This window comes from Ursus americanus, chromosome X (assembly GCF_024610735.1).
Source record: "Ursus americanus isolate L20-20 chromosome X, mUrsAme1.1.p, whole genome shotgun sequence".
NCBI lineage: Eukaryota > Metazoa > Chordata > Mammalia > Carnivora > Ursidae > Ursus > Ursus americanus.
The window spans coordinates 23,889,568-23,916,987 of record NC_142164.1 but is presented as its reverse complement, the minus strand read 5'-3'; the positions used below and the strand labels follow the sequence as shown (position 1 = coordinate 23,916,987).

At 35.3% G+C, this 27,420-nt stretch overlaps 1 pseudogene; it reads right to left on the bottom strand.

Moving 5' to 3' along the window:
* Positions 1-24,830: 24,830 nt before the first annotated feature.
* Positions 24,831-25,452, bottom strand: LOC148106844 (small ribosomal subunit protein mS25 pseudogene; annotated as a pseudogene).
* Positions 25,453-27,420: the final 1,968 nt, after the last annotated feature.

Sequence of the window (27,420 nt, the reverse complement as noted above, 5' to 3'; positions counted from 1 at the left end):
AATATTCTCACACCTCATGATCTTGTACCATGTTTTATTAAAACAATAGGTGTCTTGGGGAGCCTGGGTGGCACAGCGGTTAAGCGTCTGCCTTCGGCTCAGGGCGTGATCCCGGCGTTATGGGATCGAGCCCCACATCAGGCTCCTCCGCTATGAGCCTGCTTCTTCCTCTCCCACTCCTCCTGCTTGTGTTCCCTCTCTCGCTGGCTGTCTCTATCTCTGTCGAATAAATAAATAAAATCTTAAACAAACAAACAAACAAACAATAGGTGTCTTTAGTCAGCAGCTCTTACATTTCCACAATCATCTGTACTTATATCCACCACATTTACACCCATCACCTCTTATTTCTGTTCTGCTACAATGGAGATAGTACTGCTCCTATCAAAGATCTGTCTCTCCGTGTCCTTCTACGTATCAAAACCGAATTTCTGCATTTTAGTTCTGGATCACAATTCCTCTCCTATTCTCAAGGTTTCTCCTTTAGTTATCACCCTTTTCATGCGTCATTAACTTCTTTATCTCTACATAGTCTGGAATTTCAAATCATAAAAAGAACTCTTTTTTGACCACATAGTTACCAATGCCCATTTTCTCTGCTCTGCTTCACAGCTAGGCTTCTCAAACGATATTCAAATTCTTTGCCCACTTTCTATTTATTCCTCTATGCCCTCTTATCTGTCTTCCATCACATTTTCCTATTGAAATGCTTCTATCAAAGTCACCAACAACCTCCATGTTGCCAAATACAATGGGCAGCTTTCTTTCTTCTCACATCACCTCCCACTCCTTCTCAGTGAGAATGTGAGAATACCCAAGAGATAAGTCCTTGGATTTCTGCTCTTCTGTCTGACATCGCTTTCCTAGGTGATTGCATACATTTCCTTTGTCTTATGGTTTTCATTTTATACAAGAGGAAACTGAGGCTCAGAAAAATTAAGTAACTTGCCCAAGGTCATACAAGTGGATATTCATTGCAGAACACACTTCCATTTTTCTTCAGAGTCTGTGCTTAATTGTATACTCAGTTCAAAACAGAAGTAGTTTGGGCATAAGAGCATGGGATCTGGAGTCATACAGCAGTTATTCAAATCAAATCTCTAGCATTGATTAGCTTTGTGACTATGAGTTAGTTAAGTAATCTCTCTATGCCTCAGTTTCCTCATTTCTAAGGAGGATAATAATAGCATTTACTTCGTATGATAATTTTGAGTATTAATGAGTTAATACATGTGAAGTTCGTAGAAAAATACCTCTACATAGTAATTGCTTAATAATAGTTAAGTATTATTATTATTATTAGCTGATTTATATAGTTTTGCAATTATTTTGTATGAATTTATTATCTGTCCTTCAGTATGCTGCAAACATTTTAAGGACAGGGACAACATCTAACATTTTGATAGATCCTCATACCCCCACTACCACAGTGCTTAACCTACCTAAGATGTCATGTGGAAAACTCAATAAACAAGTGAGGGAGTAGAACAGAGTCAGAGCTCCTTCAAAGCCCCATGCACAGATCATGTCATTATTTGAACTGTCTGATGTTTCCGTGGAAAGCCCCACATGAAAAGCTTGTCCTTATTTGATCTTAGACTCAACCAATACTGAACGCCTCCCCATGGGAATTTGTTGAAAACAAGTACAAGAACGTGTTTTAATCTCATGATTTCCTGAGGCAGTGGTTAAAAGTTGGGGCAAACAATGAACTAATCAAACACCTTGAAAAGAGGATGTGAGGAAAGAGATACTCCTAGGGGCTTCTGAAAGTTCCAACATAACACTGTGAATCTAGAAATTGATGTGTATGCCCATGGCTGTGAAAATACCTGGGGTTGTGCACCTACTCACAAAATTCCTGAAAAGGTCTTAAGCTCTTACTGCTGGATGACCTTAAGGCTCTGTGCAATCATAAAGTGGTAGCTAAGTTAGAGTTGTCAACTGGCAGATTGTTGAAGGCATTGTCCAAAATGCACACAGAGTCCCTCAGCAAAGACTGGGAGACTTATTGGTCCCAGTTGTTTAAGGAAATCTGTTAGATTATTAGCTGACCACTAAACTAAATGAGTATTGTTTTCCATGGCCACATGCAACAAAATGTATGGACTTTATAGAATTAGTTCAAAAAAGTCCCATAAAATCAAACAAAAATACTTATAAGCAGCAGCAACAACAAACTCTTAGAGGAGATAGAATCTGATTTCCAGAGTTGCCACATTATATTATATAAAATTCCCAGTGTTCTACAACAAAAGAATTATGAAGAACGCAAATAAATGAAATAATGATGATTACATAACAGGGAAAATTATTCAATAGAAACTATTCCTGCAGAATACCAAATGTTGGATTTCCTGGGCAGGCTTTATATCAGCTATTTTAAAACTAAATGAGGTTATATCTAAAGAACTGAAGGAAAGTGCAACTGAAGGATACTCTCATCAAAAAGAGTATCAATAAAAGATAAAATCAAATAGAAATTCTGAAATTGAAAATTATAATAACAAATGAAAATCTCAGTAGATGGGTTCAAGGACAGGTTTGAGCAGGCAGAAGTAATCAATGGACTTGAAGATGCATAAATTGAGATGATCAAGTCTGAGGAACAGAAAGGTAAAAGAATAAAGAAAAGTAAGTAGAGCCTCAGAGCTCTATGGAACATTATCAAGAATATCAACTTAAGCATAATGGGAGTCTCAGAAATACAGGAAAGAGAGAAAGGGGCAAGAAGACTATTTAATGAAATCATGGCTAAAATTCCCAAACTTCATGAAAAATATTAATTTACACATCCAAGAAGCTCGATTAATTCCAATTAGGAGAAACTCAAAAAGGTCCACACTTAGATACATGAAAATCAACTGTCAAAAATAAAGGCAAAGAATCTTGAAAGCAGTAATGGAGAAACAACTCACCACCTACAAGAAATTCTCAATAAGATTAACAATCGAAATATTAGAAAACAGAGTTCAGGAAACAGTGGGATGACATATTCAAAGCAATAAAAGAAATAAAATATCAACTAAACATTCTATATCTATAAAAACAAAAAGTAAGACTTTCCATATTTTAAAAAATGTAGAGTTCATCACTAGCAGACCTGTCCTACAGATCACAGTCTGTCAGTCTTTAATGAAAGGATAGTAGACAGTAACTCAATTCTACTTGAGAAAAATACAGCCATAAATTTAAATACATAGGTAATTAAAAAAACAGTATAAATGTATTTTTTGCTAGCAATCTTTTCCCATTAGATTTAGAAGTCATAAAGTAGTGTTTTCCAGGGACTGGAAAGAGGAGAGAATGGGAAATGTCTACTGATATGTTCCAGGTTTCTTTCTGTTATGTTAAAATGTTCTGGAAATAGGTCGTGGTAATGGTTGCCCAATTTTGTGCATACTGTAAAAATAAACAAACTCTATATTTTACATTATAAAAAAGAGAGAAACCACTAAATTATACACTTTAAAAAATAAGTGTGTGGGAGTTTCAGGAAACTATATTTATATTTGGATGGCTGTAACTTGGGGCACCAAAGGGAGGAAAGTGACAGAAAAGGATTGAAATGTAGCCAGATCAGAATGTACCTTACCATAAGGTTTTTGGAATTCAATTTGAAGGCAATGAGAGCAACTGAAGAACTTTTATCAGAATATGAAAGTATTTGCATTTTGAAAAAAAATCTAGAACATTTCCCTAAACTAACTTATTACAGAATACTTCTTAAATAATAATTCGTTGACAGAATACCAAAGAGATAGTAAACTAAGGTAGGTGCTTGGCTTTAAGTAAATATTAAGACAATCTCGTAGAAGTTTGTTGTATGACATGATGAAAATATGATTCATAATGATTTTAAGATACAATGTTAGATATTGTGATGTCTTTATATTTAAGATAAAAAACATTATTGAGATAATATTAAAATATTTTATATTATAAAATAGAACATGAAAACATCCAATAATTAAAGTAGAGGAACAGGGTTTATAAATATCCACAATCCCTTTTAATGAAAATCAATTACTGAGCTTTTGAGTCCTATCTTCATATGAGCACATCAAATATATTCATATATCTTGTTTTCCTAGCAGAGAAATATGAAAATCCCATTTACTACCTGTACATTTTGATCAAGGAAAAACGCCTAAGCTCAATGTTCTGTAGTATCCAGGCGCTATTGAATTAGGCTGCTCAAAAAATCATTATTTATTTTATCTTGGGATACTCATCTGCTGACTTTTTTTTGAAATTGAAATATCCAATTTCTAGTATTCTAACTTTTTGTTTGTTTGATTCAGATATAATCTATATGGAAACAGTTTTCCAATGTATATGGAAATAGTTTAATGAAAAAGTTTAAGATATAATAAATATTAAACAATAGCACATATATATGTTGAAATCATTAGATATAAATACATAGCATAGATAAACCTCCATCAAAGAGACAAATTATTAATATAAAAATTACAAAGGTTATCGATGTGTTCATGCATAGAGTGACTATCATTACATTCAGCCATCATTCATTGTTAGGTAAAACTTAGGGTAGATTATCAAATACCACAAATGCTGTACTTAAAAATGTTTAGTATTTTCCTTGGCTATATGTTTAATATAAATCTGAGAAGAAAAATTTCACTAAGATCAACTTTTGGGCTGAAAAATACTATTATCTTCTCATAGCATGTTATTCTTTCTTATAACATAGCTGAAAAAATTTTATTAAGAATAATCCCCAGAAATTAAAATCAAAACCACACTAAGATACCACCTTACGCCTGGGAAACAAACTGAGGGCTTCAGAGGGGAGGGGGGTGGGGGAATGGGATAGACTGGTGATGGGTAGTAAGGAGGGCACATATTGCATGGTGCACTGGGTGTTATACGCAACTAATGAATCATCGAACCTTGCATCAGAAACCAGGGATGTACTGTATGGTGACTAACATAATGTAATAAAAAAAACATTAAAAAAAGAATGATTATAATAAAGGAAACTGATAGTAATAAATTAAAAAAATAAAAGTGGAAATGAACATTCAAAAAAAAAAAGAATAATCCCCAGATTCTGGTTTGGGTGACTAAGTAGATAATTTGCCATTTATTGATACCAAGAAAACCAGAAGAAGAAGAGATTTGAAAACAGAGTCGAGTTTAGTTCTTGACATGGGTTTGATGTCCCTGTGAGACATCCAAGTGTATATATTTAATAGGCAGTTGGATGTGCATGTATAGAGTTCAAGACAGAGATTTCAGCTGGATATACAGATTTAGGGGTTATTAGCATATAAATGTTAACAAAAGTCATAGGAGTGGATCAGAAAAAATGTAAAGTGAGAAAAGCAAAAATCTAGAAAACAGCACTGAATAATGCTAAGATTGGTACAAGAATGCATGTCAACATTTTTTTTAAATGGTGAGGTAATCAGAGAGGTAGGTCAATAGCCAGCTATTATTATTATTAGGAAAAGGAATGAACAAGTTTCTGTTATTGACTGGAAGTGAGGGGTAAGAAAGATGGATAACCCAAGATGACTCACATGTCTTCAATTTAGGCAGCTATTTGGAAAAAGAGGGCATGCAGGTATGATTTCTTGTAATATGGAGGAGGACTAGTTTTGTAAAGGAAATTCTTAGTTAATTTCTGGACCTATTGAAGTATATGAAAGCTTTCCTTGAGTAGGCAGAAAGGAATTAATGAAAAAGATGTTCATCTGGTATTCAGTTGTTTTCTGCATGGTGAAACTTATATCTTGAATATTCTCAAATGTAAGAGAGATAATAAAATAGATAACACTATTGTATTTTCTTCCATGGCTGCATGAATCAATCATTGGCTAACTTTGCCTCACAACAGGGAGGGAAGTCAGAATATCTCTTCTCTTATGGGGTTTCTATTAACTCCTTAAAGTACCACTTGATTTAAAATGATTCTCCCCAGTATTTTATTTTTTCATAATATACATGATATCAGACATTCATGTAACATTCTTATGCTTTAAAATGTATCTATCCTACTTTGTACTTACTTATTATGTGCCCTCTTCTAGACTTACATTAAGAAAGATTTATTATAAATTATTTTGCAGGGAGTTCTGCTGTTATGAATTAAGCCCTAAATGTTCTTTGTTGGGCCACTAATTTGTCAAATGTTCTTGTATTTTTCCACACATCAAATTTGTTTATAACTAAAGCAAGAAGGTAGAACATGAACTACACTGTCTCTAAGGCTTCATATTATCTGGCTCTTAGGATGAAGATGATAGTCTGAAAGCCCCAATTAAATGGTAATATTTAAAGTTGATTTATTTTTATTCAAGGAAACTTTTCTCCAGACCAATGAAGATGCATGAGTTATACTCACATATACATATGCCCTACAGAATTCAACTTCATATTTTATTATTTTGTAGTTTTTAAAAATAAGAGCTGTTTAAGTCTGTCTGTGTATGTGTTTTTGTGTGTATCTGTGTTTGCTGACATAGTCAGGAAACTGTGTGTATATATATATCTGGTTCCCTTATAAGTTATCTAGTCTCTTTTCACTTCTATATGTCTAGCTCCACTGTCTGGTATAGTGATCCTTGCTGTTAAAACAATAATGAACTCTGGGGCGCTTGGGTGGCACAGCAGTTAAGCGTCTGCCTTCGGCTCAGGGCGTGATCCTGGCGTTATGGGATCGAGCCCCACATCAGGCTCTTCCGCTATGAGCCTGCTTCTTCCTCTCCCACTCCCCCTGCTTGTGTTCCCTCTCTCGCTGGCTGTCTCTATCTCTGTCAAATAAATAAATAAAATCTTAAAAAAAAACAATAATGAACTCTGACCCCTTGTAAGATTCTAAATCAGCAATTCCATGATGGTTGCCTAACTTCAAACATAAAGAATTACACTAATACTGAAACTGGTTTTCAATAAGAGTAAAAAGAATTATATAACCCTCCTTTAAAGATGCCCACTCATAATCTCAATTTCTTTATTACACTGGTCAATTTCACACAGTAAATCCCATTATAATGTCTAGTGTCAGGGATGTCTCTTCATAATAAAGGAATATGCTCTCACACACCATTATGTACACACAAGCAATACATTGACCTGTAGTGTACCTGAATATATTGTATAATGTAATACTTTAAAACAAACTTAAATAAATTCCTCAGCATAAAATATGTAGTATAAACTAGATTTGTCATTTGATTGCTTTATGGAGTGAATAATTTAAATAATGTGTTTATCTGCCACGACCCCTGCTTCGGAAGAGTGCTGTATTTGAGGACTAAGAAAACAAAACAATATAAAACAGACCCCATGATGAGTAGACAGACAGAACAGGAAATAAATGAGCCATGCTAAGTCCAGTGATATTCATCTACAACAGATAATGTTAATAGCTAATGGTTGTAATTTGAACTTATCATTGATTTTCATTTCTTTGCCATAAATTGCCCACATGCTATTAGCAACAGGCCAATCTGGTTGATACAGTGCTCATCTCCAAAGCCTATAAATTATAAGCCTTAAATCAAAGAGTGCTCCAATGGCAGTTGAAGGTTATACTGTTCTAGTTGTGTGGATGAACTGAACTTTCTAAGACCATGAAGCATGTTCAACTTAAACTCAGTGAGAGCAAGGAAAACAATGTGCAGTTTTTTAAATTATCTAACCATGTTTTGTGTACTAATAAATGTTTAATGATAGCATCAATACATAGATTCTGAGCTGACTCAACTAGATGGTGGAATCTTGATTAAAAAGTACACTTTTCTCCAACTATGCCACAAAACTAGAAATAGAAGGCATTAGATGCACTCAAAGGAAGTCTTTATTATACTTCGGTCCACTCACTTAGTTGTTTGGTTTCCTGATTGCATAAAAATTCAAAATGGTAAACACTTTACACTTTGAACTGAAGTAGATACTATAATTGAACACACTTTCTTAGTCAACATGAACTCTCCTAGAATAGAAAATGCTTTTCAGTTAATGCAGATGAAATTGAAACTCAATAGAAGATTTTCTTGACCGCCAGGGGGATAAAAAGTTAGAATAGGTTAGTAAGGATAATTTTGAGAGTACAATCCCAAAGAATTCAAGGAGAGAATGAACAATCATAGGTTTCACAAATTTTAAATACTCATTTACCTTAAAGTAAGGAGACACATGAGATGTTTTCTGAGACCGTTTTATAGGTCTAGTAGTCCACATGTAATTTCTGAGACATGGTATGGAAATTAGCTTCCAAGATGACCTCACCTTTTGGTATTATTGCTCCCTTCCTCCCATGTTTTTGCAGTTCTGCTATATTGTGAGTAGACCTATGAAGAGGTCCATGAGTTGCAGAATTAATTAATTAATTATTCATTGCCTTTGGCCAACAGCTCTCAAAGAACAGAGGCCTGTCAACAATCATGTGGTGAGGTTGGAAGTATATTCTCCAGCCTTCTGATGACTGTAGCTCCAGATAACATTCTAACTATAATCTCATGAAAGACTCTGAGCCAGAACCACCCAGCTAAGCTATTCCTAGATTCCTGACTCTCAGAAAGTATGAAAGATAATAAATACTTGCCTTATAAACTGTTTTGGAGATAATTTGTTACACAACGTTAGAGAACTAAAGCATTCTGCAGGTTACCTTTTTATATCCTGTATTCCGTGATACATTATAACATGTGTAGAGTTTTGAATAGAGAAGTACAGGATATTTAAATCATTGTACATTATCAAAAAAAGGCAGACAGCTCTGAGTCTGAATCTTCAAAATAAAAAGTCAATTTCTTTTTATTCTGTGGTCTTTGAGAAGAGTGTCTATGTTCAATAAAGTAGTAATTACCTGACTCCATGTAAGTCTTGATAGAAAGTTCATCTCATGGTTTTTCTTCAATAAAGAATAGTTTAGGGGCACCTGGGTGGCACAGCTGTTAAGCATCTGCCTTCAGCTCAGGTCATGATCCCAGGGTCCTGGGATCGAGCCCCACATTGGGCTCCCTGCTTGGCGGGAAGCCTGCCTCTCCCTCTCCCACTTGCTTGCTTGTGTTCCCTCTCTCGCTGTCTCTCTCTGTCAAATAATTAAACAAAATCTTTAAAAAATAATAAAAAATAAAGAATAGTTTACAAATAATATCTTTCTGTTACCATAAGTCACTTGGTATTATTTACTACAATGATGCAATAAATAGCAAGGTTTAGGGTAATAAAAGTGATATCTTTTTTTTTCTATTTTTTTTATTTTGGTTTCATATCTACAAAACCATTGCCTAATCAAAAGTTATGAAGATTAACTTGTATGTTTTCTTCTAAAACTTTTACACTTTAAGCTTTTTTTATAAAATATTTTTTGTTATATTATGTTAGTCACCATAAGGAGGGCACGTATTGCATGGTGCACTGGGTGTTATATGCAACTAATGAATCGTGGAACTTTACATCAAACACCAGGGATGTACTGTACAGTGACTAAAATAAAAGTGATATCTGAAAGTTCTAAAAAGTGATTATCAAATGTTTTAAGCAATAAAAGTATTTTTTTTAGTTTTTCAATCAATTCCCAAATAGATATTTAAAATAGAGCCCTTATATTTTGATTAAAGCAATGAATGGGAAGTTCAAATCTTCAGTAGATGGCAGAAAATACTTCCTTGTTGCAGTATTCCTGAAGCATTGCCAAACAACCTGAGGACAATTTGAAAATTACTGGTTAAAAAAGTATATGTCTACCTACAATTATATGCTTAGATTGTGACTTTGGTTTTCACGATAAGGTGAAGTTACAATCAGTAGTTTGACTATATATATATATATATATAAGGATACTTTCTTTTAGCTCACTTCTTTAACACTGGTTATTTCTCATTTTAAAAATATTTTCTAGTCTATAGAGTTAGGTACTCTATGCAACTTTGTCCTGATTGCTGACATCACCTATCACTAATAAATCAGGCACAATCACATGCTAATATAGTAGGTAGTTTTGAAACTACTTTTATTTTTTCAGCCCAGATATATGTAAATGTTAATGATTAGATTTTTGTTCTGTAACTGCTTTAAAGATACTATAATAGAACAGCTAAGATAACACTTATATGATACTTACTCTTTATCAAGCTGTTTTATAAGCACTTGCAATACAACCCTATGAGTTTAGTACTATTATTATCTCCATTTTATTGATGGGGAAGTGAGGGATAAAGAGGTTCAGTAACCTGTCCTGGGTCATACAGCTACTGAGTGGTGGAGCTGAATCCAGATACTCTGGTTTCAGAGACAGTGTGCTTATCCAGTAGACTGCATTCCCTTAGGATCAGTTAGTCCACACTTCCAAGTTAGCCTCATCGCACTCCAGAGCTTAGATACTTAAGACTCAGTTCAGGTGTTTTCCTTCCACTCTGAACTCTTTCTTTGCCTCCCTTAAACTACCCTTTCTCTCTACTGCCATACAATGAGTGTATCTCTGCCATTGTATTTATCTTTCTGTATTAGAATTTCCTGTTTATGTGTCTATATTATTATAGACAGTGAGATCTTTGAGGACAACAATCATGTCTGATTTCTCTTTGTATTACCAGAGTTTTTGGTTTAGGGAGTTTTTTGTTTGTTTGTTTTGCTTGTTTGTTTGTTTTTAGCACAGGGTCTGATGCTCTGTAAGTACTTAATGTTCAGTGGGCTGAACTGAAATGAATGCTAGTGCAAATGACATGAAAAATTACTATTAGCTCCCCCAACGTGTAAAACAATGGTTAAGTGCTTATGATATGCAAGATGCTCTATATACATTTTATATATGTATTAGTTCATTTTATTCTTACAACAACATTGTGAGGCAAATATCACTATCATAATTTTACTCATAAAGAGACTGAGGCTCAAAAAGTTTAAATGATTTGCTTGCCTAAGGTCACAGCTATTAAGTGGTAGACTCAGACCCCCAAATTCTAGTCTATCAACCTGATAAAGCCTATGCTTTTTACCTGCTTACTGCACTGCTTTCAAGAGGTAATTTCTACAGGAATTCTTCTCTGATTCCTGACCCTGCATTTTTGAGAATTCAGTTATATACAAATGTCTAGATACTATATATCACCTTAGCAACTAAGAACTTGAGATTAGTCAAAAGATCAGATTACTTTACATAGTGGAGTAGGTACAGAGAAGAACATATTGAAGTCATTAAAACTGTATATATGTATCTTCAGAACTGTAAAATACACTACTTGGTAAATAAGTCCATTTTCCACCCAGCTTTTGTCCTTTTGTCATCATTAAAATTATAAGTAATGTATATTACTTCATGTTAAAAATAGGAAATATGCATCCCACCCATAGAAAATTAAGGGAGGGATGAATAATTGACCCAAGATATGGTTTGACTTGGAGAGAAGGTGGAAATGTATTTCATGTTTAACTTAAATTCAGGGGGAAACAGTATAATGAAAGACCTTATCTACTCATTTTTTACAAATTAGAGCTAAAGAAAAGGTCCTATTTAGGCTCTAATAAGACATTTTTATGCATAAACTATGTGTGCATATGTTTTACACAAATTGTATCTATGTACAAACAACACCAATATTATGGGAATTGAAAAATAGTGTTAATCTCCTAAAAGTAAACCTACACAACTGATACTTATTGATCAAAAGTTGCCAAACACTTAACATAATTTTAACTAAATTTTACATCACACAGAAGGAAATAAGAAAAGAAAAATCACATTTTAATAAAACTTCAAAGGTCAATAAACTTTCTCTAAATACAACAGACTTCTGATGACAAATTTTGTAATGCGGGTCCTTTTCAGTTCAAAGCTCAAGAACTCTTATGAACTGTAGTGCTATGACAAGATCTGAACATGTATCCATCCATTATAGGTTCATCAGGAGGATTGAATAAGTACTTATACTTTGGAATAACATAAGAAAACTAGTAGTTGAAGGAAGAAAATGTTCAAGTAAAATTTCATGACAAAAAATAATTGATGGTTTGATATAGCTTCATCTATATCAGAAAAATCAACAACAGTATATTTCACTGAGGAATTCTTTACAAGCAATGATGTTGAGAAGAGAGAGAAAATTTAAAAAGAAGATAAGGCAGTCCTTTCATTTGAAGCCATTCTTAGAGTCGTTTTCACCTGCTTTCCTTTAGATAAAACAAATGATAGTTTTCTTCATAAAAATTCTTAAAAGATGTTGAACTTTTGATGAAGGAATAGTGATTGTATTCTATTCTTAGTTTTTCACTAAGTTCATGATTGACAAGATGATAAATCCAAATACACTGAAGACAATCCCTACAATGCATTTGTCTCTGAATTATACAAAATATAAATTATTTAAAACTCCCAGAGTATTAGAAAATCATATAATTTTCTAATTTCATTGTTCAGCCTACTTTTAATGCCTATCACATTAATATGTTATAGCAGGTATCATGCTCTTTTGGCATTTAACCCTAAGTAAGTTGTACTCAAGTATGCACAGAAACTGTTGGATGTCAGGTGCCCTATATGGTTCTGCTGCAAAATGTTTCCTATGGCACTGTTTTTCAATCTGCAAGGGGCACAGGGAAGACACCATATGACCAATGCCACCAGTTCCAGGGAATATATTTTCCCTATCTCCATACTACTCAACAGAAACATGAAAGAGGGATCCATCCATATTAGTCTAGATATCTGGTACCCAGTACATATTCAATTAATGCTTGTTGAATTAAATAAAGCAAATAGCTACAGAAGTAAAGAGATTATTTATTTACTTAAAAATTTGCATCTTCTTGAATTCAATAAGAAAACTGAACTGGATGTTCTTCCAGAGCATTAAACTGTCATGTAGTAAAGATACTTGTATCATTGAACTACATGTTTTTAACAATTTAGGAATTACAAATTTGGAAAGAATATTACATGTTCTATAATTAGGAGGTTACCAAACACCTCAAGAAATTGGCTGTGTGACAGGAGTTTATAAAAAATGTAAATCTTGTGATGGAAGATGGTGGTAGAGTAGGAGGACCCTAGGCTCACCTCATCCCAGGAATACAACTAGATAACTATCAGATCATCCCAAATACCATAGAATTTGACCTGAAGACTGAGAACAAACTCGTACAACTAAAGGTGGAGAAGAGGCCACACTGAAGAAGGTAGGAAGTATGGAGACATACTTCAGGAGAGAAATGGATCATGGCTGCTTCGGTGGAGAGGGAGCTGTGGTCCCAGAGAAGGAAGGGCAAGAGAAAGACTAGCACATAGTGGAGCACACAGGGAAAACTAATCCCATAGCAGTTGGCTTGGAAAGTGAGCAGGGGCTGAATTTTGTGACTTCTCACAACCAGTGGGGCTTAAAGCCTGGAGTTTTAAAGGTCAGTGGGCATGGCTGAGATATAACCCAGAGGGCACTGGGGCAGCTTTTGGAGAGAAGGCATGCAAATAGTGCATGGACATACAGCATGGAAATAGCAATCTGAAGAGTGCCTGAAACACACAGGGGGGAGATTGCTTGCTCATTTCAGAGCACATCCCAGAGAGGGTGCATTGACAGAGAGACCTCTGCAGGAACAAGGGAAGCAGCCAGCACCATTTCCCTCCCCCACCACTCAGCATAAGCACGGGGCCACCTGCAGGAACCAGGACAGCACCGACACCCACTACCTAACTGGCTTCCACCAAAGTGGCCATGATCCAATTCTCTCATAAAGCAGGTCTCCATACTTCCTACCTTCTTCAATGCCCCCCAACCCACCACCACCTGATGCTCCAGTGCAGCCACTTTTCCCAGTCATGCTTGCCTCAGATCCAGCAGGGAGGGCCTCCTTCCCCAGAAGACCTGCCCAAACCCCTGCTCATATGGCCTCTCCCTACCCGGGAGTTTTGTGGAGCCTTGGTTCTGGTAGTGGCAGTGACAGGTCTCATTTCACAAATAGACCAGAGCACACCTAGTTAAAATGCTCCACATTCAGGCCACAGACCAAATTCTGCCCATAACAGGCAAAGAGAGCCTCTGCAGATGACTGGCATGAGGATAAAGTGGCAAGGACAAAATGGCAGAGCACACGCAGCACACATTGGAGACACTCCCAGAAGCACCAGGCCCTGGGGAACAGGGGACACCACACAGCAGGGCACTATAGGACCTCTTCTTCATAAGACCATTGCCCTCAAGTACAGGAGACATAGCTGACTTTCCTAATAGAGAGAAACAGACACAGAGACTTAGACAAAAGGAGAAGACAGAGAAATTTATTCCAAATGAAAAACAAACAAACAAACAAACAAACAAACAAAAACAAGACAAGGTCATGGCCAGAGATCTAAATGAAACAGATATAAGTAACATGTCTGGTAGAGAATTTAAAGTAGTGATCATAAGGATACCCACTGAACTTGAGAAAAGAGTGGAAGACATGAGTGAGACCCTTAACACAGAGATAAGGAATAGCATAGCAGAGGTAAAGGGCTCAATAAATGAAGTGAGAAACATGCTTGATGGAATGGACAGCAGGATGGAAGAAGCAGAGGAATGAATTAATGACCTAGAAGACAGAGTAATGGAAAGTAATCCAGCTGAACAAAAGAAAGAAAAAAATAATTATGCAAAATGAGAATAGACTTAGGGAACTCAGCGACTCCATCAAATGTAGTAACATTCATATCATGAGAGTTCCAGAGGGAGAAGGGAGAGAAAAGAGGGCAGAAATTTTATTTGAAGAAATAATGGCTGAAAACTTCCATAATCTGGGGAAGAAAAGAGATATCTAGGTCTAGGATGCACAGCGAACCCCCATCAAAATCAACAAAAGCAGATCCACACCAAGACATATTGTAATTAAACTGGCAAAATATAGTGATAAAGAAAAAGTTTTTAAAGCAGGAAGACAAAAGAAGACAGTAATTTACAAGGGAAAACCCATAAAGCTAGTAGGGGACTTTTTAGCAGAAACTTTCCAAGCCAGAAGGGAGTGGCATGATATATTCAAAGTGCTGAATGGGGAAAATCTGCTGCCAAGAATACTCTATGCAGCAAGGCTATCATTCAGAATAGAAGGAGAGATAAAGGGGTTCCCAGAAAAGCAAAAACTAAAGGAGTTTGTGACCACTAAACTAGCCCTGCAAGAAACATTAAAGGGGGCTCTTTGAGTGGAAACGAGAGAGACCAAAAGTGGCAGTATAAAGGTAGGAAACACAAAAGCAGTTAAAATGAATATTTCTGTAAAAAATCAGTCAAGGAACTCAAAAAAAATAAAGGGTGTAAAATATGACATCATATACCTAAAACGTGGGGAGGAGAGGAGTAAAGAATGGGTTCAAACTTAAATGACCATCAACTTTCTATAGACTGCTATATGCAGAAGAGGCTATATACAAACCTAATGGTAACCATACACCGAAGACCACTAATAGATATGAAAGAATAAAGAGAAAGATACCCAAATATGTCTCTAAGGAAAATCAGCAAACCATGAAAGAAAGACAAGAAAAGATCAGAGAAAATCTTCAGAAACAACCACAAAACAAATAAATAAATAAATACATATCTATCAGTAATTAAGTTACTTTGAATGTAAATGGTTGAAATGGTCCAATCAAAAGACATGGTGTGTCAGAATGGATTAAAAAAACAAAAGCAAACAAACAAACAAGACCCATCTATATGCTGCCTCCAAGAGACTCATTTTAGATCTAAAGACACCTACTGTATGGTGACTAACATATCATAATAAAATAAAAATAAATAAATAAAAAATAAATAAATAATAAATAAATAAATAAATAAATAAATAAAGACACCTGAAGTTGAAAGTGAGGGGATGAGGAAACATCTATCCTGCAAACGAATGTTAAAAGAAAGTCAGGGTATCAATACCTATATTGGACAAGATAGACTTTAAAACAAAGACTGTAACAGGAGATGACAAAGGATGCTATATAATAATAGAGGGGACACTCCAACAAGAAAATATAACAATTTTAAATATTTATGCACCCAACATAGCAGCACCCAAATACATAAAGCAGTTAGTCACAAACATAAAGAAACTAATTGATAATAATACAATAATAGTAGGGGACTTTAACACCCCACTTATACCAACAGACAGGTCATCTAAACAGAAAAATCAACAAGGAAACAATGGCTTTGGGCAACACACTGGACTAGATGGATTTAACAGATATATTCAGAAGAGTCCATCCTAAAGCAGCAGAATACACATTCTTCTCAAGTGCACAGGGCACATTCTCCAGAATAGATCACATATAGCCCACAAAACAAGCCTCAACAAATTCAAGAGGATCAAAGTCATACCATGCATCTTTTCTGACCACAATGCTATGAAACTAGAAGTCAACCACAAGAAAAAATCTGAAAAGACCAGGTTAAAGAACATGCTACTAAACAATGAATAGGTCAACCAGGAAATAAAAGAAGAAATCGGAAAGTACAAGGAAACACATGAAAACGAAAACACAATGGTCCAAAACCTTTGGGATGCAGCAAAAGCGGTTCTAAGAGGGAAGTTTATAGCAGTACAGGCCTAACTCAAGAAGCAAGAAAAATCTCAAACGACCTAACCTTTACACCTCAAGGAGCTAGCAAAGGAAAAACAAAAGGAGGCTAAAGCCAGCAGAAGGAGGGAAATAATAGATTAGGGCAGAAATAAATGATACAGAAACAAACAAACCAAAAAAATAGAACAGATCAATGAAACCAGGAGCTGGTTTTTTTGGGGGAAAAATAAAGTTGATAAACCTTTAGCCAGATGTATCAAAAAAAAAAAAAGAGAAAGAACCCAAATAAATAAAATCACAAATGAGAGAGGAGAAATAACAACCAATACCAGAGAAATATGAACAGCTGTAAGAGAATATTATGAAAAACTATATGCCAACAAATTGGACAACCTAGGAGAAATGGATAAATTCCTAGAAATATATAAACCACTGAAACTGAAACAGGAAGAAAGAGAAAACTTGAACAGACTGATAACCAGAAAAGAAATTGAATCAGTAATCAAAAAACTCCCAACAAACAAAAGTCCAGGACAAAATGACTTCACAGGGAAATTCTATCAAACGTTTAAAGAAGAGTTAATACCTCTTCTTCTCAAACTATTCTGAAAAGAATAGAAAAGGAAGGAAAACTTTCAAATTCATTTTATGAGGCCAGCATTATTCTGATGCCAAAACCAGATAAAGACACCACTGAAAAAGAGAACTACAGGCCAATATCCCTGACGAACATAGACGCAAAAATCCTCAACAAGATACTAGCAAAATGAACCCAACAATACATTTTTAAAAATCATTCAACACGATCAAGTAGGATTCATTCCTGGGTTGCAAGCCTGGTGCAATATTTGCAAATCCATCAACAAAATGCATCACATCAGTAAGAGAAAGGATAAGAACCATATGATCATTTCAATAGATGCAGAAAAAGCATTTGACAAAGTACAACATCCATTCATGATAAAAACCCCCAACAAAGTAGGTTTAGAGGGAACATATCTCAACAAAATAAAGGCCATCTATAAAAACCCCACAGCTAACATCATCCTCAATGGGGAAAAACTGAGAGCTTTACCCCCGAGTCAGGAACAAGACAAGGATGTCCACCCTCACCACTTCTACTCAAATAGTACTGGAGGTCCTAGCCACAGCAATCAGACAACAAAAAGAAATAAAAGGCATCCAGATCAGTAAGGAAGAAGTCAAACTTTCACTATTTTCAGATGACATGATACTATATGTAGAAAACCCAGAAGAGTTCGCAAAAAACTGCTAGAACTGATAAATGAATTCGGTAAATTTGCAGAATACAAAATCAACATACAGAAATCTGTGGCATTTCTATACACCAATAATGAAGCAGCAGAAAGAAATTAAGAAATTGATCCCATTTACAATTGTACAAAAACCAATAAGATACTGAGGAATAACCCTAACTAAAGAGGTGAAAGACCTGTACTCTGGAAACTATAAAATGCTTATGAAAGAAATTCAAGATGACACAAAGAAATGGAAAGACATTCATTCCATGCTCATGGATTGGAAGAACAAATATTGTTAGAATGTCTAAACTACCCAAAGAAATCTACACATTTAATGCAATCCCTTTCAAAGTACCAACAGCACTTTTCACAGAACTAGAACAAAAATCCTAATATTTGTACAGAACCACAAAAGACCCCAAATAGCCAAAGCAATCTTGAAAAGAAAAGCAAAGCTAGAGGCATCACAATTCTGGACTTCAAGTTATATTACAAAGCTTTAGTGATCAAGACAGTGTGGTACTGGCATAAAAATACACACATAGAGAGGTGCCTGGGTGGCTCAGTTGGTTGAGTGTCTGCCTTCAGCTCAGGTTATGATCCCAGAGTCCTGGGATTGAGCCCCGTATCAGGCTCCCCACTCGGTGGGAGGTCTGCTTCTCCTCCTCACTCTTGCTCATGCTCTCCCTGTCTCTCTGTCTCTCTCTCTCTCAAATAAATAAATAAAAACTTATTTTAAAAAATTGGGGTGCCTGGGTGGCTCAGCCATTAAGCATCTGCTTTTGGCTCAGGTCATGATTCCCGGGTCCTGGGATCGAGCCCCGCATCAGGCTCCCTGCTTGGCGGGAAGCCTGCTTCACCCTCTGCCACTCCCCTTGCTTGTGTTCCCTCTCTTGCTGTCTCTCTCTGTCAAATGAATAAATAAAATCTTTTTTAAAAATAAAAATAAATAAAAATAGACACATAGATCAATAGAACAGAATAGAGAGCCCAGAAATAAACCCACAACTGTATGGTCAGTTAATTTTTGACAAAGCAAGAAAGAATATCCAATGGGAAAAAGACAGTCTCATCAACAAATGGTGCTGGGAAAACGGGACAGCCACATGCAAAAGAAAGAAAATGGACCACTTTCTTATACCACACGCAAAGATAAATTCAGAATGGACTAAGGACCTAAATGTGAGGCCTGAAACCATCAAAATCCTAGAAGAGGACACAGGCAGTAACTTCTCTGACATAGGTTGTAGCAATATCTTACCAGATACGTTTCCTGAGGCAAGGGAAACAAAAGCAAAAATAAACTATTGGGACTACATCAAAATAAAAAGCTTGTGTACAATGAAAAAAAACAATCTAAAAGGCACCCTACGGAATGGGAGAAGATATTTGCAAATGGCATATCTGATAAAGGGTTAGTATCCAAAATGTATAAAGAACTTATTAAAACTCAACACTCAAAAACAAATAATCCAATTAAAAATGGGCAGAAGACATGAACAGACATTTCTCTAAAGAGGGCATCCAAGTGGCCAACAGTCATGTGTGAAGATGTGCATCATCACTAACCATCTGGGAAGTCACCTTATGCCTGTTGGAATGGCTAAAAACAACACCACAAGGAACAACAGGTGGTGGTGAGGATGTGGAGAAAAAGGAACACTTGTGCACTGCTGGTGGGAATGCAAACTGGTGCAGCCACTGTGGGAAACAATATGGAGGTTCCTTCACAAAGTTAAAGATAGAACTACGCCATGATCCAACAATTGCACTACTGGGTATTTACCCAAGGATACAAAAACAATAATTCAAAGGGATACATGCACCCCTATGTTTATAGCAGCATTATTTACGATAGCCAAATTACGGAAACAGCCCAAGTGTCCATCAACTGATGAATGGATAAAGAAGCTGTGGTGTATATATACACAATGGAATATTATTTGGCCATAAAAAATGAAATCTTGCCGCTTTCAATGACATGGATGGAGCTAGAGAGTGTAATGCTAAGCGAAATAAGTCTGTCGGAGAAAGACAAATACCATATGATTTCACTCCTATGTCACATTTAAGAAACAAAACAAAGGGGCAAAGGGGAAAAAAGAGAGAGTGAGACAAATCAAGAAACAGACTCTTAATTACAGAGAACAAACTGATGGTTACCAGAGTGGAGGAGCATGGGGGGATAGGTTAAGTAGATGATGGGGATTAAGGAGTGCACTGGTGATGAGAACTGGATGATGTATGGAATTGCTGAATCACTATATTGTACACCTGAAACAATGTGAAAGTGTATGTTAGCTAGAATTAGTATAGAACCTTGAAAAGCCTTGGAAAAGAAATATATAGTAATAACAGCCAAGAGTAAGAATACCTTCAAATAATTGTAAATTTAATGTAATAAATTTAAATAAGTTTATTAAATTTAAAGAGTAAGAGCAGAGATAAAGCAATAGAATACCTTTAAATTTTCTCCAGATTAAGCAATAGAATACCTTTGAACTTTCACCTGACACTTAACCTCTGACAAGCCCTTACACTGAGTGGGCTTTTAAAAATTATTTTTATAAGCGGGTTGTGAACTCTGCAATTCAAAGAGCTTCAGAGCTGCAAGGCCAGTTTTTATAACCTCTTCAAGAAAAACTAAAACTGAAAGAAGACAAGATATCTTATCAGATATATTTAATTTTTTAAATATGCAGATATCGAGGATGAGATTGCTCTTCACATTCCTTCAATACTAATTGCATAAGTTTAGGAAAGTTTATTAGATACTTTTCCTTTGTTGAATGGTACAACTTTGCAGAAACAAGAAAAAATTCTTATCATAAAAATAGTTCCTTTGTTAACAGTATGACAGATAGTTTGAGGCACCTGATAGCAACTTGACATATAACCGTGTTCTTAATTCTTGCAAATTTGAGATAATTAATACCTTTGAGGTATGTATGTGCCTTTTGAAAAGGACAATTTTTATTTTCACATTAGAAATCCTAGAAAATAATTATAGCATGTTCAGAATTTGGATCTTCTTATCTTCTAACTATCCAAAGAAATATTTTATTAAACCATTCTTTATTCTTACTTTATATTTTTTGTAGTATAGGTATAGAATTTATTAAGTTCTGGGAATGTTCACTAACCAGTATTTTATCATGAACACATGGCAGAGTCTAATGTAAGATGGTTTAATTTTTAAAGGTAAGAGAAACTTAAGTGGTTAATATATACCTTGGTATATTTGAGAATATCTTTATTTGCCTCCTAAAGAATAATCTATGATTTTTCCTGGTTGGGAATCCAACTGATGAATACCTTGTGTGTGAATGCATATAAACACATATATTCTTTTATAAAAAGTCTAAGTTAAAGTCAATGTTCCTAGTATGTTGCTGGGAATGAATACTGAAATGAATAAACTGCTTGTGCTCACAGTGTATAGGTTTTTGGAATCAGAAAGGAATCCCAGTCTCTCAGTAGCAAAGAAGAGGCAGTTTAGATTTCCCAGTCTCTCAGTATGAGAAGCGGCAGCTTAGATTTAAAGGAAGAAAGGAAGAAATTATTATGCTATTTACGTGTAGCACACTCCCATTTTTTTGAATTCTTTGTATGTTTTTGATTGTAGAAATTATTTGAGAAATACAGTTGTGTTTTATTTTGGTGACTGAGGAAAGTAATGAGGGCAATTTGAAGAGAAATTGCCGTTTGCTGGGATGATTTAAAGTCATGTAACTATCTCACATGCCTCTGTTTTACCTTTAAAGCAAACTATACAAAATAAAGGTAAAGATAATAACTATAATTTATTTTGCACGTATTAGGTACTCTGGCTTCCTAAGTATTTTGCATACAATAAATGTGCAGTGCATTCTCTCCATTTAATAAATGAAGAAACTGAGAGGAAATTGGTTAAATAACTTGCCCAAGGCTTACAGGAGACAGAATTCAGTTTATTTCAGCTTGACTCAGAAGCTCTTGCTGTTTCTAATGTTTCATGCTACTTCTCTCAAAATCTCATTTTAAGTAGCTATTAACCCATGCCACTGAATAATGAAGAAAGTATGTCTTAACAAACTGGCTTTTAAAAAAAGAAACATTTTTGAATGAATGCTAAAGGATAATTAGAAGTAAATTCCACTATTCAATCTTATTTTTCTTAGGTCAAACAAAACTCTTCAGCAATTTGATCCCAATAATGTGCAAAAGCAAATACAAGTGAAAGCCATTATTTGTCGTTTAAACTCCCCAAATGGCCTGAGACAATACCAGTTTACCTTACCCTCACTAGTGGATGTATTTAAAACCCTGTCAAAAAATGCATCAGATATTCTCTGAGTTTATTTTTTACTTGCATTTATTTGAGAACAAGATCAGAATAGTTATTTTCTGTCTATCACAGACACAGGTATGCTGTTAAGCCTATTTTCACTTGTCACTAAAAATCAGAACTGTAGATACCTACCTCTCAAACAATAAAGATGGATTTTGCTGATGATTCCATTTATGAAAACATGACTAAAACATTATCTATTCTTACCCAAACTCCTGTTTTTTGTCACAGTTTGATCTTGATATTTTATTTTAAATATTATGTTAAAATCTACCTCTTGCTCTTTCAGTTTTGCAAAGGCCTCTGATTAAATAAATAAATAAATAAATAAATAAATAAATAAATAAATAAATAAAATTCTGACCTAAGACATAAGAATTAAGTTCTTTAGTATTGTGAAAAGTTTACCAACATTTCATTAAGATCTTATTAGCTTTATTCCGTGATTCATGAATCTGGTAGCATTCAATCTAGAAAATAGAAAGGAGTTCCAAAGAGCTATACAAAGTGAAGGTGTTTTATAGACAGAGATACAGAGGATAAAGGAAGCTTTACCGAGCAAATTTGATCTGGTTGACTAATACAGGGTAGTTTCCCTTCTTTGGTACACATAGAAACCTTAGAGCCTGTTTGTGTAGTTTAAGTTGAGCAGACAGGTTCTGATTGGTCAATTCTAAGTTACATTTCTGGGAGAGTAGAGTATTCAGGAGAAAAGGAAACTCTATTAAGTTTTGGCTGAGGAGAGGGGTCTTTGCAAGAGTGACTCCATTTGGGCCTAGCATAATTATTTAATACTTAACAAAATAGTAGATTTTACATGAATAATACTTACAGTGCATTTGCTGTGAATAGTTTTAGTTCTGTTTACATGGGCAGAATTACTTACAGACAGGAATTTCCTAAATGGGCCAAATTTTAGATATCAGTGTAAGTTTGATAGCCTTCTTGGTAATGGTAATTGTTTGAAATGGATATCATCCCAGTTGTAGAACTTATTTTATAAAAAAAAAAATTCTACCAAATGTACTTTCAATTACTTCATGTAAGAGTTCTTTTTATATAGAGAAAATATATTAATTTCTTAATTATGCATTAAGTATATGTTTATTGTGTACCTACTATGTGCATGGTATGAAATAATCAACTAGAGATCCTACCCCTCAAGGATTTTAGAGTATTGCGGGTAAGGTAAGATCTGCTTTTTCCTATATCAACTTTATAGCTATAATTAACTTTTAGCAACACCAAATATACATGTGATGTGATGATTTTTAATTCTACTAAAGCAAATACTTTACATGTTATAAATTTGGTGCAATGGAAGAAGTCACTTAGCATTTGAATGAGCCTAGTCAGCTGCTCAGCACCTTAACTTTGCTTTCAACTTAACATTGGACAGTCTATACTTTTCAAAAGGTACTGTCTTTGTGAATAAAATGTCTCCAAGAGTGTCAATCACCATACCTTAGGTTCAGCAGAAACTGAAAGGCAGACAGGGAGGGAAAAACTTTATAGTGAAAAAAGAGGAATGGTTTAAGTATGTTGTGATTAGAGTCTATCGGTATAGGGAAATTAGATATGTGCTTACTAGAAGCAGAGCATCCTATGTAATTTATTTGGGGAACACATTTGGCTTTCTTTGGTTGGTCCTATATTGAAAGTGAAGGCAAAATTGGGAAAGCTGGCAGTCATTGACCAAGTCCTGACCTTTCTGGGTGGAGTCTACAGAGGTTGTAGGTCAGAATTCTATTTTCATGTTTTGTCTAGTCATTGTCTATTTGTATATTCAGTCTCTCATTGTCAAGCATTATTATCATTCATGTTCAATACTTTTGTGAGTATCTACTATATGCCAGGCAGTGTTTTAGATGCCAGCAGGAGACAGTGACCAACGCAGGAAAAAACACAGGAAAAAAAAATCCCTGTCCTCAGAGAAATTACATTCAACATGGGAAAGACTAATTGCAGTTTTAAAATGAGTGACAAACAAGGTCATATTGAGAAAGTTAACAATGAGAAATAGAGTTGAGGGAACAAGAATTCCTAGAGAAAAGCATTCCAGGAAGAAGGAACAGTAAGTTTAGAGATCCTGAAGCTATGACATGCTAATGTATTTTATGAATAGCATGAAGGCCATGTGGCTTGAGTAAATAAAGGGAAAGAGTAGAAGGAGATGTGATGAGAGAAGGAAATATATATATATATATAACAGAAATATAAATAAAATGTAAATTTTATAAATAAATTTATTATAAATAAAATATTTAGTTATATATAACTGTATAGTTAAAAACAAATATAAGTAAGTAATAAAATAAAAAATATATAAATACAATCTAGTAGTATATAATAACACCAATTATAAATACATTTGGTGGGAACAATTAGGCTATTTTCATGCCTCACATCTAATTTACTTCTGCATTTGTTTTGGTTAAAAAAAGAAAATTCTGATTCACTCATATAAGTAGATGAAATAAAACTTTTTAAAATAAAAACAGTATGCCTTGCAGCCTTAGTATCCATTTCAATGGATTTGATTTTTCTCATAAGTAAATTAGATAAGAAAGACACAAGATTTTTAATAAATACTAAAACCAATATGATGTCATACATTTTTCCTTTTTTTTTTTTTTTTTTTTGGAGACCAGGAAGCAATTTTTTGAACTAATGGACAGGAAATTCCTCTAGTAGCCCAACTGCAGATACTCTGCCGACCCTCTCATGTCTTCACACAAGTGTGTGAAGGGGACCCTCTTATGGCAAAGACATTTTCAGTGTCCATCCAGGGATAGAATTTGGGGCTTCCCTGAGCATGGCCTGAGGCCTTAGTCCTGGGGGTTGGCTTCAGCATTGCTTTGTATTTCCCTGTCATCTCCTTGGGTAATGGCACCAGGCCCAGGCAGGGGACCTGCCCTTTACCTAACAGATGCACTTCAGCAGGCAGTACTTTTGGGGACCAAAGTGGGCTGGGTGAGAAACCTGCTTTTTCTCCTATTCCTCTTTTTGAGGTTTTCTTATTCTTCCCCAAGATTTATTGGATGTGCTTTATGATCTCTTTATTACACTTGGTCTCCACATCCATGAGAACCTGCTCTCTGGAATGCAGATAGAGCCACAGAAATGGAGATGGCATCATGTTCTTAAACATCATGATCTGCACCCAAGGTTTTTTGTATAGGATCTCAGATATATTGAAAACCACAAATATCCTGGTGCCCTCACCCAGCTCCCCATGCATGTTGTAGTTCAGAGTCATCACCTTCACTGATCTTGAATACCATCTCCCCCTGGCCCAGGTACTGCAAGGGGTGTCAGATCAGGAAGCAGCCTTTCATGGGCATGGTGGTGGAGGAGTCGGGCCATGGGACTACCAGAAAGGAGAGACTCAGAGCAGCAGACACAACTGGCCTATCAGACTGCACAACACTTCACCTCACAACTGGTTTCCCCTTCCTGTGCAAACACAGACACTTCTGTGGGGGAGAGAGGGGGCTGCTTTTTTCCCTTTTTTCCCCACCCACTTTTTCCTTTTTGACTACAGCAATTACGAGTGAATTAAACACATGCAAGCAGATGTTTCTGTGCTTTGTTGAGCATTTGAGTGTGGCTTAGATACCCTGTAGCCATAGATTGTCTTATACAATTTACTTTCATAATTGTAGATCAGACATTTTTTAAGGACCAGCACTATAAACTTCTTAATCAATGGCAGACTTATGAAATTTTCATGTCTCTTCTAGAAATGTAGGAACACTTTTATTTCCAGTTCATCATAAAAAATGTGGCAATTTGACAGCCCAAGAAAATGGGATAGGGGTCTCAGTAAGAAGTCATAATTTGGTGTATTGCATATTGGAGTGTGCATTATCCATTTATTGGTAAATTCATAAAGACAAATAAAGACAAAATTTAGGTCAACATTTTCTGGAACCACTAAGCATTGTCAATCACAGTGAATTTCTACTGAATTAGCATATGTATTCATAAAAACTTTTATGTTTCTGATTTAGAATACGCAACCCAATAAACAATTTTAACTTAATTATCAGCTTTCACCTGAATGTAACACATATATTAACAGAAAAGGGGGTTTACATTCAATTAGGGAACTCAGCGACTCTGTAAAGCATAATAACATTTGTAACATAGGAGTCTCAGAAGAAGAAGGGTGGGAAAAGGGGGAAGAAGTTTTATTTGAGAAAATTATAGCTGAAAACTTCCCTAATCTGGGGAAGAAAACAGACATCCAAAACCAGAAGACACAGAAAATTCCCAACAAAAGCAGGCCAACGGCAAGACATATTGCAGTAAAATTTGCAAAATACAGAGACAAGAAAGAATCCTGAAAGGAGCAAGAAAAAAGAAATCCCTAACCTACAAAGGAAGACAAATCAGGTTAGCAGGAGATCTCTCCACAGAAACTTGACAGACCAGAAGACAGTGGCATGATATATTCAATGTGATGAATAGGGAAACTATGCAGCCAAGAATACTTTATTCAGCAAGGCTGTCATTCAGAATAGAAGGAGATATAGTTTCTGAAACAAACAAAAACAAAAGGAGTTTGTGACCACTAAACCAGCTCTGCAAGAAATATTAGAGGGGACACTTTGAGTGGGAAAGGAAAACTAAGAGCAACAAAGACTAGAAAGGAACAGCAAAAATCTCCAGAAACAATGACTTCACAGGTAATACAATGGCACTAAATTCATATCTTGTAATAATCACTATGAATGTAAATTGACTAAATGCTCCAATGAAAAGACATAAGGTATCTCAATGGATAAAAAACCAAGACCCATCTATATGCTGCCTACAAGAGACTTATTTTAGACCTAAAGACACCTCCAGATTGAAAGTGAGGGGGTGTAGAACCATCTATCATGCTAATGGATGTCACAAGAAAGCCAGAGTAGCTATACTGATATCAGACAAATTAGATTTTAAACCAAAGAGTATAACAAGAGATAAAGAAGGGCACTATAACATAGTAAAAGGGTCTATCCAACAAGAAGATCTGGCAATTGCAAATCTTTATGCCCCCAACTTGGGAGCACCCAAATATATAAATCAATTAATAACAAACAAAGAAACTCATTGATAAGAATGAAATAATAGTAGGGGACTTTGACACCCACTGACAGTAATGGACAGATCATCTAAGCAGAAAATCAACAAGGAAACAATGGCTTAGAATGACAAACTGGATGGACTTAACAGATATATTCAGAACATTTCATCCTAAAGCAGCAGAATACCCATTCTATTCTAGTGCACATGGAGCACTCTCCAGAATAGATCACAGATAC